The sequence below is a fragment of the Rhineura floridana genome, unplaced genomic scaffold, assembly GCF_030035675.1.
Source record: "Rhineura floridana isolate rRhiFlo1 unplaced genomic scaffold, rRhiFlo1.hap2 scaffold_19, whole genome shotgun sequence".
NCBI lineage: Eukaryota > Metazoa > Chordata > Lepidosauria > Squamata > Rhineuridae > Rhineura > Rhineura floridana.
In genome coordinates, this window is record NW_026902519.1 from 100505 (window position 1) to 113354 (window position 12850).

Below are 12850 nucleotides of genomic sequence, written 5' to 3' on the forward strand. Positions count from 1 at the left end.
TCTTTTCTCTGCTTCAGTAAAAAGTCTGTCTTTATAGTCCATAAATCATTGTTCCTTCTTTTCTCTGCTTGAGTAAAAAGTCTCTGTCTTTATAGTTCATATATCATTGCTCCTTCTTTTCTCTGCTTGAGTAAAAAGTCTGTCTTTATAGTTCAGAAATCATTGTTCCTTCTTTTCTCTGCTTGAGTAAAAAGTCTCTGTCTTTATAGTTCAGAAATCATTGTTCCTTCTTTTCTCTGCTTGAGTAAAAAGTCTCTGTCTTTATAGTTCAGAAATCATTGCTCCTTCTTTTCTCTCCTTCAGTAAAAAGTCTCTGTCTTTATAGTTCATAAATCATTGTTCCTTCTTTTCTCTGCTTGAGTAAAAAGTCTCTGTCTTTATAGTCCATAAATCATTGTTCCTTCTTTTCTCTGCTTGAGTAAAAAGTCTCTGTCTTTATAGTCCATAAATCATTGTTCCTTCTTTTCTCTGCTTGAGTAAAAAGTCTCTGTCTTTATAGTCCATAAATCATTGTTCCTTCTTTTCTCTGCTTGAGTAAAAAGTCTCTGTCTTTATAGTCCATAAATCATTGTTCCTTCTTTTCTCTGCTTGAGTAAAAAGTCTCTGTCTTTATAGTCCATAAATCATTGTTCCTTCTTTTCTCTGCTTGAGTAAAAAGTCTCTGTCTTTATAGTCCATAAATCATTGTTCCTTCTTTTCTCTGCTTGACTAAAAATTCTCTCTCTTTATAGTTCATAAATCATTGTTCCTTCTTTTCTCTGCTTCAGTAAAAAGTTTCTGTCTTTACAGTTCATAAATCATTGTTCCTTCTTTTCTCTGCTTGAGTAAAAAGTCTCTGTCTTTATAGTTCATAAATCATTGCTCCTTCTTTTCTCTGCTTGAGTAAAAAGTCTCTGTCTTTATAGTTCATAAATCATTGTTCCTTCTTTTCTCTGCTTCAGTAAAAAGCCTCTGTCTTTATAGTTCATAAATCATAGTTCCTTCTTTTCTCTGCTTGAGTAAAAAGTCTCTGTCTTTATAGTTCATAAATCATTGTTCCTTCTTTTCTCTGCTTCAGTAAAAACTCTCTGTCTTTATAGTTCATAAATCATCTTTCCTCTTTCTGCTTTCCTCTGCTTGAGTAAAACGTCTCATAAAAATGGTACTTCCTCCTTCTGCTTTTCTCTGGCTTTATAGTTCATAAATCATTTATTTTTCCTCCTGCTTTTCTCTACTTGAAGAAGTCATCTCTGGCTTTGCCAAGGAGTGTATATCTCCCCAGCATTCTGATTTTTTTAAACCTTACTCAACCACCCAACTTGATGTGACAAACAGCAGGAATAGAAGTACAAATATCCCCAAGACACAAGTGCTTCTGAGAACTTACCACCAACTCTATGAGGGCCAGGTTGCATACTTCGGATAGCAATACGCAGGAAGATGTGGAATCTCCTTTGATCTACAATAAAATAATAATGAGACAATCTGAGGCATATGGACACCCCAAAAAATTTGGTCCCCAAAATTTCCTTTCTATCTTTTCTTCACAAATGTTCTCTGAATGGGGACATATTCTTCTACAGCCCCTGGAGTTCTTACCATTAAGTCCTTGCATATTTCTTCTCCTGCTAACACTGGGCTCCCACAGCCTCCACTCTCAACGTCTTATTGAATGTGTACATACTGATGCATGTTGCACCTCTATTTATATCATCTGGAAAAAATGATGGTGATTACTCACCAGATGGTGGCAGCAGCAGCTCTCATCCCAATTAATGCTGAGCCAGTGGTTTGCATATATTAGTCTCGCTAGGAAAGCAACGTTTTGCAAGACAGGGCATTTCACATACTGTTATGACAAATTGTGGACTACAATTTAGTTGTCAGGAATTCAGAGTTTTTGCTTCTTGTTATGAATTTAGGCATCTAATGTCTAATCCAGAATATCGTCAGACAAAACTATTAAGTGAATATTATTTAAGGTAAAGGAAACAAATACTGATGTTTGCTTAGTTTTATTAAACTACAGGGTAGCACCTTTAGAACACAGATTTTCTTCTGCAGAGTTGCTGTTCAGTTCACCCTCGTATTTGGTTGTTGTTGATGATGAAACACACACACACACACACACACCGCTCCTTTCAGGAGCACACCAGAAACAGCTACAAGCACTGCCGGAAATGAAATGAAAGCAGGGAGGAAGTGGTGGGCACAGAAAGGGGAGAAGCAGCACCAATCATATGACGCTCCTCCTTTCAGGAGCACACCAGAAACAGCTACAAGCACTGCAGGAAATGAAATGAAAGCAGGAAGTGGTGGGCACAGAAAGGGGAGAAGCAGAACAAATCATGTGACGCTCCTCCTTTCAGGAGCACCGGAAATAGCTGCAAACACTGCCGGAAATGAAATGAAAGCAGGGAGGAAGTGGTGGGCACAGAAAGGGGAGAAGCAGAACCAATCATGTGACGCTCCTCCTTTCAGGAGCACACCAGAAACAGCTACAAGCACTGCCGGAAATGAAATGAAAGCAGTGAGGATGTGGTGGGCACAGAAAGGGGAGAAGCAGAACAAATCATGTGACGCTCCTCCTTTCAGGAGCACCGGAAATAGCTGCAAACACTGCCGGAAATGAAATGAAAGCAGGGAGGAAGTGGTGGGCACAGAAAGGGGAGAAGCAGAACAAATCATGTGACGCTCCTCCTTTCAGGAGCACCGGAAATAGCTGCAAACACTGCTGGAAATGAAATGAAAGCAGGGAAGAAGTGGTGGGCACAGAAAGGGGAGAAGCAGAACCAATCATGTAACGCTCCTCCTTTCAGGAGCACACCAGAAACAGCTACAAGCACTGCCGGAAATGAAATGAAAGCAGGGAGGAAGTGGTGGGCACAGAAAGGGGAGAAGCAGAACAAATCATGTGACGCTCCTCCCTTCAGGAGCACCGGAAATAGCTGCAAACACTGCCGGAAATGAAATGAAAGCAGGGAGGAAGTGGTGGGCCCAGAAAGGGGAGAAGCAGAACCAATCATGTGACGCTCCTCCCTTCAGGAGCACCGGAAATAGCTGCAAACACTGCCGGAAATGAAATGAAAGCAGGGAGGAAGTGGTGGGCACAGAAAGGGGCGAAGCAGAACCAATCATGTGATGCTCCTCCTTTCAGGAGCACCGGAAATAGCTGCAAACACTGCCGGAAATGAAATGAAAGCAGGGAGGAAGTGGTGGGCACAGAAAGGGGAGAAGCAGAACAAATCATATGACGCTCCTCCTTTCAGGAGCACACCAGAAACAGCTACGAGCACTGCCGGAAATGAAATGAAAGCAGTGAGGAAGTGGTGGGCACAGAAAGGGGAGAAGCAGAACCAATCATGTGACGCTCCTCCCTTCAGGAGCACCGGAAATAGCTACAAGCACTGCCGGAAATGAAATGAAAGCAGGGAGGAAGTGGTGGGCCCAGAAAGGGGAGAAGCAGAACAAATCATGTGACGCTCCTCCTTTCAGGAGCACCGGAAATAGCTGCAAACACTGCCAGAAATGAAATGAAAGCAGGGAGGAAGTGGTGGGCACAGAAAGGGGAGAAGCAGAACAAATCATATGACGCTCCTCCTTTCAGGAGCACCGGAAATAGCTGCAGACACTGCCGGAAATGAAATGAAAGCAGGGAGGAAGTGGTGGGCCCAGAAAGGGGAGAAGCAGAACAAATCATGTGACGCTCCTCCTTTCAGGAGCACCGGAAATAGCTGCAAACACTGCCGGAAATGAAATGAAAGCAGGGAGGAAGTGGTGGCACAGAAAGGGGAGAAGCAGAACCAATCATGTGACACTCCTCCTTTCAGGAGCACCGGAAATAGCTGCAAACACTGCCGGAAATGAAATGAAAGCAGTGAGGAAGTGGTGGGCCCAGAAAGGGGAGAAGCAGAACAAATCATGTGACGCTCCTCCTTTCAGGAGCACCGGAAATAGCTGCAAACACTGCCGGAAATGAAATGAAAGCAGGGAGGAAGTGGTGGGCACAGAAAGGGGAGAAGCAGAACAAATCATGTGCCGCTCCTCCTTTCAGGAGCATCGGAAATAGCTGCAAACACTGCCGGAAATGAAATGAAAGCAGGGAGGAAGTGGTGGGCACAGAAAGGCGAGAAGCAGAACAAATCATGTGACGCTCCTCCTTTCAGGAGCACCGGAAATAGCTGCAAACACTGCCGGAAATGAAATGAAAGCAGGGAGGAAGTGGTGGGCACGGAAAGGGGAGAAGCAGAACAAATCATGTGACCCCGAGTGGAGCAGTTTGGAGCTTCATTTCCTTCAATTTATTAGCTTAGCCCCATATTGGGTGAACCTGAATTTACAATGGAAAAGATTGGCGTTGTTTGAGGATAAATAATGTCATGTAGACTGTATAGATTAAATGGGAATACAAACAGCTGCAAACGCACAGTAAACCAGCGTGAACAAGCCCTACATCAGTTTTTAAAAAATCATACTGTTCTTGGCAACCTTGAAATTGTTAGCTGTGAGAGTTAAGTGAATGCAGGTTTTTTTCAAAATGTGGTTTCAAAGGGATGTGGGAACAGTTTTCATAAATAATACTCCTCCACACACGCTTGCTTTACTGTAGAAGAGTTTTTCTCTCTGTCCCCCCCCTTGCAAAAGAAGAGAGATGCTGGGGCCACTGCTTGTGAGCAGGTGGAATCTCAGTATGTGTAACTCACAAGAGACTGGGCATTACGCTTCCACCACACTGTCCTCAACAACACACAGCAGCAACCAAAAATAAAGCCTCAGAAAACCTTAGCTGTTATGTGCGCATTTACACGGCTTCACCTGAGACAGGCCCTTAACCAGCAGACTCCTCAAATGTGATCTCCACACGTTCCGGTGGATGATTTTCCTGAATTTATATGAATACATCCTGCAATATGGACCTAGAAATTGCATTGCCTGTGCTGAGCCAGCCGCCCCCTCTCCTTTCTGCTGATGTTGATGCATCCCCTGCTGTTGGAGTCATTCCCTGAACCCCCCTCCATGCTGCGAATATTACCACAGCATCAGCCAAGGACCCAGTTCTTGCCCATCTTCCCAGCTGGCTGTGAGGGGATGGCCATTAGAGAAGCTTGAGGAGAAATCCATACCATGGGTATGCAGACAGCATGAACTATCAAGGCACAATGGATGCCTCCTCTGAGGAAACAGCCAAAGATCCTGTCTGAATATTTATTTATTTATTATTTGATTTATATCCCACCCTTCCTCCCAGTAGGAGCCCAGGCCGGCAAACAAAAGCACTAAAAACACTTAAAAACATCATAAAAACCTGTTGAGTATTATTGTGCTCCCTATTTAAAAGGGTTAATGCTACAGAGAGGCCTCTCTAGTATTAACCCTCTAAATGCCATACTTTCTAATCCCCCCCTCACCACCGCCGCCTCCTCAAGAAGAGTTGCTTTCATGTTCGCAAACCCCTCTCCCCCGCCGTGGCATGAGAAAGCAAGGGGTCACTCTGTCTCTTCTCTGTCATGTCAGAGCACATCCTGACAGATTCCTGGTGAGCCCTTGCAGCCACATGCAAAACCTCTGGTTTAGTCACACGCCTCAGGCATCAAATGTGATCTTAGAAAACTGTTCAACAGTCCCCTTTCTGTTTTCTGGCCAAGTACATCCCTGTAACCGCTGAAGGAGCTCAGCTGTCTCCTCACAGACTCCGGTAGTGAAAAGGGGCACCCTGACAGCTGCTACTCAGTGCTGTAGCAACAAGGTACGACTCAGACTCTTCACGCAGCTGCAGTATCTGTTGTGCTTAGGCATCTAAAGAGATGTGCAATAAAAGGATCTATACAACACATACCTGAGGTTCCTGTCAGAGCCCTTTCATATATCAGGCAAGAAATTAATGTATTTTTTGTGAGCTCAGTGCTGCTCTAGTCTCTCTTTTTATTCCAAGCAATGCTATCCAATGGGTAGAATTTAAAGCAACTTTCACCTGCTCAGTTTCACGATGGCAAAGCAAATCCTTCCTTAATGTAGGCGAGTCCAAGCTTCCCTGTTAATTTCTGTTATATTTACCCTTTAAATGTCCTCCCACCTTCTTGTTAAACACTTTAATAGAACTGAAAGAAAGCAGAAGTTAGCTAAAATAAACAAAGATGGCATTGAACTAAATTCTAGCTTGACAGTATGTGAGAGGATTGGGACCAGCAAGTGGACTGCAACCCTAGTGTCCTAGTTCCTCACCCAGAGTCTCCGCCTTCACTTCCACAGTAAAATCCAGGCTTTCATAGGCCACTTGGTGTTCTCCAATGACACCTGCCAAGGTCTGGGGCACCCTCTCCCTCTGGGCAAACAGAGTACTCATACATGTGAAGTATTAGTTCCCTTCTATTCAGCACTGGTTAGGCCTCATCTTGAGTACTGAGTCCAGTTCATTTCTCCGCGCTTCAAGAAGGATGCAAACAAACTGGAACAGGTTCAGAAAAGGGCAACAAGGATGATCAGGGGACTGGAAACAAATCTCTATGAGAGACTGAAAGAACTGGGCACGTTTAGCCTGGAGAAGACTGAGAGGAGATATGATAGCACTCTTCAAGTACATGAAAGGTTGTCACACAGAGGAGGGCCGGGATCTCTTCTCGATTGTCCCAGAATGCAGGAGACGGAATAATGGGCTCAAGTTGCAAGAAGCCAGATTTCGACTGGACATCAAGAAAAACTTCCTAACTGTTAGAGCCATACAACAATGGAACCAATTACCTAGAGAGGTAGTGGGCTCTCCGAAACTGGAGGCATTCAAGAGGCAGCTGGACAGCCATCTGTCGGGAATGCTTTGATTTGGATTCCTGCATTGAGCAGAGGGTTGGACTTGATGGCCTTATAGGCCCCCTCCAACTCTACTATTCTATGATTCCCACTGCGTTGAGACATCATGTGTGGGAGGCTCTACATGATGGGCATCCTGGCATAATGCAAATGGAGGCCCTTGGGTGTAGCTAGTGTAGTGGCTCAAGATGGACAGCGAGATTGAACCGGTCCAGAATTCAGCATCCCCCAGGCTCTGCTTTGTAGATCTCCCTGGCTTCAGCCCCAAATACCCAAAGTTCCTGTCCAAATGGGATCCCTTGCTCGCATGGTATCCAAAGTGCCTGGAATGCTGATGTTCCATCTTTGAGTCTTCCTCCTCCTCCAGACTCTCTTTCTTCACTTCCACCATAGAATCTGGCTTTTCATGGGCCTCTTGGGTTTCTCCACTGATGCCTTCCAAGGCCTGGGTCACCTTTTCCCCCCTAGGCCGCAGCCTGGCACCAGCTACTCCTATCAAGGTGGACAGGAAGTCTTTAGTGTTCTCAATCCTGACTGGGATCGAGGCAGCGATGAGTTTTTGTCTCTGTGCCTAGGGCCCTATGTTGTCTCCAGGAACACCTGCCACTAGGCTTCCCACCCTGCTGGAGCCCCTCATCTGGTTCCTGCTTAATTTCTTGTGGATCTGTCCCAATCAAATGGTCCCAAACTAAGCAACATGGAAGTCTCTTCTTCCACCTGCTTCCAAATTCTCCTCCACTTTGCTTCCCGCCAGGTCCTCCCTTGTTATTCCTGATCCTGAAAGGCAAAGGAATTCAAAATGTTAGTAAGAGCCAAGTGATGCCCTCCCCAGAAAAAATGCTGTGATAGCCTTTTTCAGAGCTTCCATCAATCAAAGGATGATCGCTTTGAGATTGGAGACAATATTTATAATAATAATAATAACAGCAACAACAACAACAATAATAACAACAAACAACAACAACAACAACAACAATAATAATAATAATAAATTTTATTTTTCAGTCGCCTATCTGTCCGGGTTAGGGACACTCTAGATGACGAACAACAAGAATAAAACAATACATATATATATAATAACATCATCAAATTTTAAAATTAAAAAACCATGCTTTAATTCATAAATTACTCTGTCTCAATCTTGTAGGCCTGCCTGAACAGCCAGGTCTTCAAGGCTCGGCGATAGCTGGACAAGGAGGGAGCATGTCCGAGATCAAAAGGGAGAGAGTTCCAGAGAGTGGGGGCCACAAAGAAAATGCCCTCTCTCTGGTTCGCACCAGCCTGGCTGTTCTCACAGGTGGGACCGAGAGAAGGTCTTGCGAGGCTGATCTTGTCAGGCGGCATAATCGGTGATTCTGGAGGCGTTCCTTCAGATATACTGGGCCGAACCCGTATAGGGTTTTAAAGGTCAGCACCAACACCTTGAATTGGGCCCGGTAGACAACTGGTAGCCAGTGAAGATCTAATAACACTGGGGTAATGTGATCCCAGCGACGGCTATGCGTGATCAAGCGTGCCGCCGCATTCTGTACCAGCTGTAATTTCCGGACCGTTTTCAAGGGTAACCCCACGTAGAGCGCATTGCAGTAGTCTAAGCGAGAGGAGACCAGGGCATGTATCACTTGGGGGAGCAGATGACCAGGAAGATAGGGTCGCAGTCTCCGTATCAGATGTAATTGATACCAAGCTGCCTGGCTCACTGCTGTAATCTGAGCCTCCATGGACAGCTGGGAGTCAAGAATGACCCCAAGACTGCGGACCTGGTCCTTCAGGGGCAAATTTACCCCATTAAGCATCAGGTCAGTAATTCCTAATTTCCTTTTATCTCCCACAAGTAATACCTCAGCCTTGTCGGGGTTCAGCTTCAGCCTATTCTCTCCCATCCATCCACTTACGGATTCCAGGCACTTGGACATCTATTTAACCACAACAAGCCTTTCTGTTCTAAGATAGTGATTCCCAAACTTGTTTCCCCCACAGACCACTTGAAAATTGCTGAGGGACTTGGTGGGCCACTTAATGATTTTTCTGCTGGTGTAGCAATTGTCATGTGCTGTGGCTAGGTGTAGTGTGGTTTTTAACAGTATTTTTATTACTGCTTTTATTTCTTACATTCTCTTTTGTTGCATTATAGTTTGCATTCCATGGAATTCAATTAAAAATCAATATGAATATTTAATGTGGGCATGCCACGGACCACCTGAATGAAGCTCACGGACCACTGGTGGTCCATGCACCACAGTTGGGGAACATCGAATCTGGGGTGAAGGTAAGACTGGTTGGTAGGAGATTGGAGGACAGGCTGACTTTTTAATGGAGGAGAAGGATACCATAAATAACTCACCTTGAAGCTTTCCAGTTGCGGTTCTCCTCTCCGGGAATGTACCTTACCAAAGGCATGTGCCTGCTTTTTGAGAGAGATCTGTAGATGAGCCCTTCTTCTCATCATATCCACAGTTCCCGTATTAGATCCTCAGAGCAAGAAACACAAGAGTGATAAAAATGGAGCAATCAGCATTTTAGGCAGTAGCTGCTTTCTGCAGTGCTAACACAGGACTCAAGATAAGCACAAAAGCTTCTCACAGGCAAGCACAACTGAGGGCAGTTAACAGCCATGTTGTGAAGTTATTTGAAATCACACTGCACTGAGACCCCATATTTTCGGAGGGGAGGAGAGGTATTGCATTCATGTCCTGCTTGTGGACTTCTCAGAGGCTTGCTGATTGACCAGCGTGGGAACAAGTTGCTGGACTAGAATCGCCTTTTGGTCTGATCCAGCAGGGCACTTCTTATCCTTTAAATTGGAGTGGCCAAAATTGAACCTGAGATCTTCTGCATGGAAAGCATGAACTCCCCAATGAACTACATCCTCACAGTTGACTGCACATAATGGAAAGGAACCAGATGGGACGTCTCTCAATCCTTCCAACCTCCTTCCTCTCTCCAGCCAGCCGCGGATTCCTTGCCTTTCCTGCCGTTTCTCTCTTTCTTCGCCCCTTTTGCATTCAGGTCTCTCCTTCATTGCTTTAACTCACCTTGAAGCCTTACAGCTCCCCTCTTCGGGAACAGGCAGCAACTACTCCAAACCTGGGAAAGAAAAGGGAAAAAATCAGTCCGTCCTTTCTCTCAACATCACCAGACAGGATGAGGTCATCACAACTATTTTCATTCTTTCTGATGTCATCTCTAGGAACTAGAACTCTATGGTTTTAACCCTTTGGAGGCTGTCATTTGGGCTGTCTGATCATAAGAACAGTCGGGCTGTTCGATCAGTCAAGGCAGTGGCCTATCTAGTTCAGCATCCTGTTCTCACAGTGGCCGACAATATGTCCCTGGGAACCCCATAAGCAGGACGTGAGCGCAAGAGCACTCTCTCTTCCTATGGTTTCTAAGTGCATGTGGGGCACTGCCCCCCTAAACCCCCACCCCCCAGGCCTTTCTCTGTTTCTTACATTCATATTCATACGTTACCTCACGTCCCTGGGAATCTTCAGATGTCTCAGGCTGTCTCCTTATTGTTTTCTTTCACGTGAAGATGGGTTCTGAGCTTGTGCAGATCTTGCAATGCAATCTGAACGTTACACAGTTTGTGGTAAGGCCTGGAGCAGGGAAACCTTTTTTTATTGTTAAGGCCCGGGCTACATTCCCTACAGAATATATGTCAAGAGTCACATGCTGGCGCTGGGCAGGGCTGGGGTCAGTGGTAGGCAGGACTGAAGCTGGAAGTGGGCAGGGCCTAATAAAAAGTAGGCAAGACCACCTTTCTCTCTGTCTTTCTGCCGCCTGTTTTCTCTGTCTCCTCCTTTCTGCCATCCCCTTCTCCTTCTCTCCCTCTCACCAACCAAAAGGCTGCCGTGGGAAAGGCAGAGCACTATTGCCAGCGGGCTGACCTGTTAGTCGCAGAGGGCTATCAAGTAACATGTTTACATCCGCACTCTTTCGAGAAGGGAGCATTAATACTGTAGTAGAGTACTTACAGGGACAACTTTGCAAAACATGGTCTTTTGTCACTTGAAAAGCTTCTCCGAGTATTTATTTTTAAATCAATTACCTGATGCTTTTTCTGACACTTTTTCTTGACAAAAATAAAATAAAATGGCTCCTTCTTGCCAACTTTTGTTGTCCTGTATTTCTTTCTCTCTGCTAGGACCTCTATTTCTCTCTTGGGTACCACTTGGTCTTCCTCTCAGTTTACCCTCAAGATCAGAATACATCTGGAGAGAAAAATCACACCTAGAATACCTACCCCCTAGAATCCTGGTTACCCCCGCCAAGCATCCTGGGAAATGTAGTCAACAGAGTCAGACTACTCCTAGAAAAGTCTCTGTTGCAGGCAACAACTACTTAAGAGATCAGTGGCACTTTGGCTATTTTCTTTTTCTGTAGCACCATTTGTGTGCATGGTGCTCTATTAGAATGGTGGGGGATCTGCTTTAGCCTGAGGGCCGCATTCCCTTCATGGCCACATGCCATGGTGAGTGGGGCAAGCCGCAAAAGTGGACAGAGCAATGAATGTACACTTTGTGCAGTAGGCTAGTTTATGCACATACTCACATACCCCTCTCTCACCTCCATCCAGGCAAGCAAGAGGCGTTATCAGAGTTCAAGGTCACATTCGTGCCAAACCAAAACACTCAAGGAGGGTGACAAGGAGGACAGAGAGGGGTGTGGCCTGGGGATTGGGGCAGGGAACCAATCAGACAATGCATAAGCAAGGGGCACTGAGAAACAAGCTGACAAGGGAGCAAGTGGGAAACCCACAGCAAGGCACCAGCAAGGGGAGCACAAGATGTCAGCCATCCAATGGAGGGGAGGGTTAACCACTTAAGCATATATGAGCATAAGAAATGCACTGCTGGATCAGGCAAAAGGCCCGTCTAGATGAGCACTGTTTCCCAAAGTGGCCAACCAGATCCTTATAGGAAGCCCATAAACGGGGCCTGAACCCAACAGGCCTCTCTGGCTCCTGATCCCCATCACTGGTATCCAGACAGGCATAGTGCCTCTGGTGATAATAGTCAATCATCAGGACTAGTAGCCATTGGGATCTTTCTTGAATCTCTCTAATCCTTTTCATTTCATCATCCCTGGTGTAGTCCTGAGGAAAATCACTCCCTAATGCCCATCTTTAGCCCCAGAAGGAAACTTCCTCGTTTCTTTGGAAATGAGTGTTTTAGGTCTGACACTACGGAGGACTGGAGGAGATATAATTTTCAGAAGACACAATAATTTTCTTTGTTTTACTTTTCGAGATATGTTTTAGATGTTTGTGTGTTTGCCACCTTCAGCTCCTTTGGAAGGAAGGGCAGGATATAAATTTAATAATTAAATAAATTTAAGGAATAGATAAGTAAATAAATGTAATATTGATGGTTTCTTCTGCGGGTTTTTTTTGCCTGCTCCTCATAAACTGGCAAAATCAAAGAGATGCCAGGTTTAGCAGTTTGTAGTTCCATTTGTAACAAAAGTCTAAACATTTTTGAAAAGTAATTTTGATTTGTAATTATTGTTTGAATGTACTTTTAATATACCAGACATGATAATTTCATGGACAAACCAAATTATATATAATACGTTTTATGTTCCTAAAGTAACAAAGTGAATTTTGACCTGTAAGGGTGCTGAAAAATATATGTAGTGTCTTTCCAATTTTCCAAAACGTTCTTTACTAGAAAAAAACTTGTTTCTTCCCATGGCTTCAACTTTTCTGCAAATTTTACATCTCTACTGCAGTGTGATTTCAAAGAACCTCCCAGCAGTGGCTGTTAATTGCCCTCTATTTTATAGAAATGAAAAGCTTTTCTCTTTTTTAAAATAAAAAGTGAGAGGTGGCCTCTTCTGGCCCACATGCCCATATATCTACATATGGGATGAGGAACTTTTGGCCCTCCAGATGTTCTTGGACTACAGTTCCCATCATCCCTGCCATTGGCTATGCTTGCTAGGGCTGATGGGAATTGTAGTTCAGCAATATCTGGCAGACCAAAGGTTCCCCACGCCTGAGCTACATTTTGCACGGTTGCCAACTTTATTTTCTGTGAGGGACTCTTGCGCTTGCCTGAGGCAG

General features: G+C 44.8%; 1 long non-coding RNA gene across 5 annotated transcripts in view; it reads right to left on the reverse strand.

The window, feature by feature from the left end:
* The window catches only part of LOC133375370 (uncharacterized), a 20617-nt gene extending 10195 nt beyond the window's left edge, over positions 1-10422 (reverse strand). The window contains exons 1-4 of one of the 5 annotated variants that reach the window (XR_009760184.1): positions 9128-9927; positions 6202-7560; positions 1579-1693; positions 1367-1438 (exon numbers count right to left, since the gene is read on the reverse strand). This is a non-coding gene — a long non-coding RNA (uncharacterized LOC133375370). Of the gene's footprint in view, positions 1-1366; positions 1439-1578; positions 1694-4190; positions 7561-9127; positions 9928-10254 lie in introns of those variants that run through there. The other 4 variants (XR_009760185.1, XR_009760183.1, XR_009760181.1 and 1 more) reach the window with 4 other exon arrangements.
* Positions 10423-12850: the final 2428 nt, after the last annotated feature.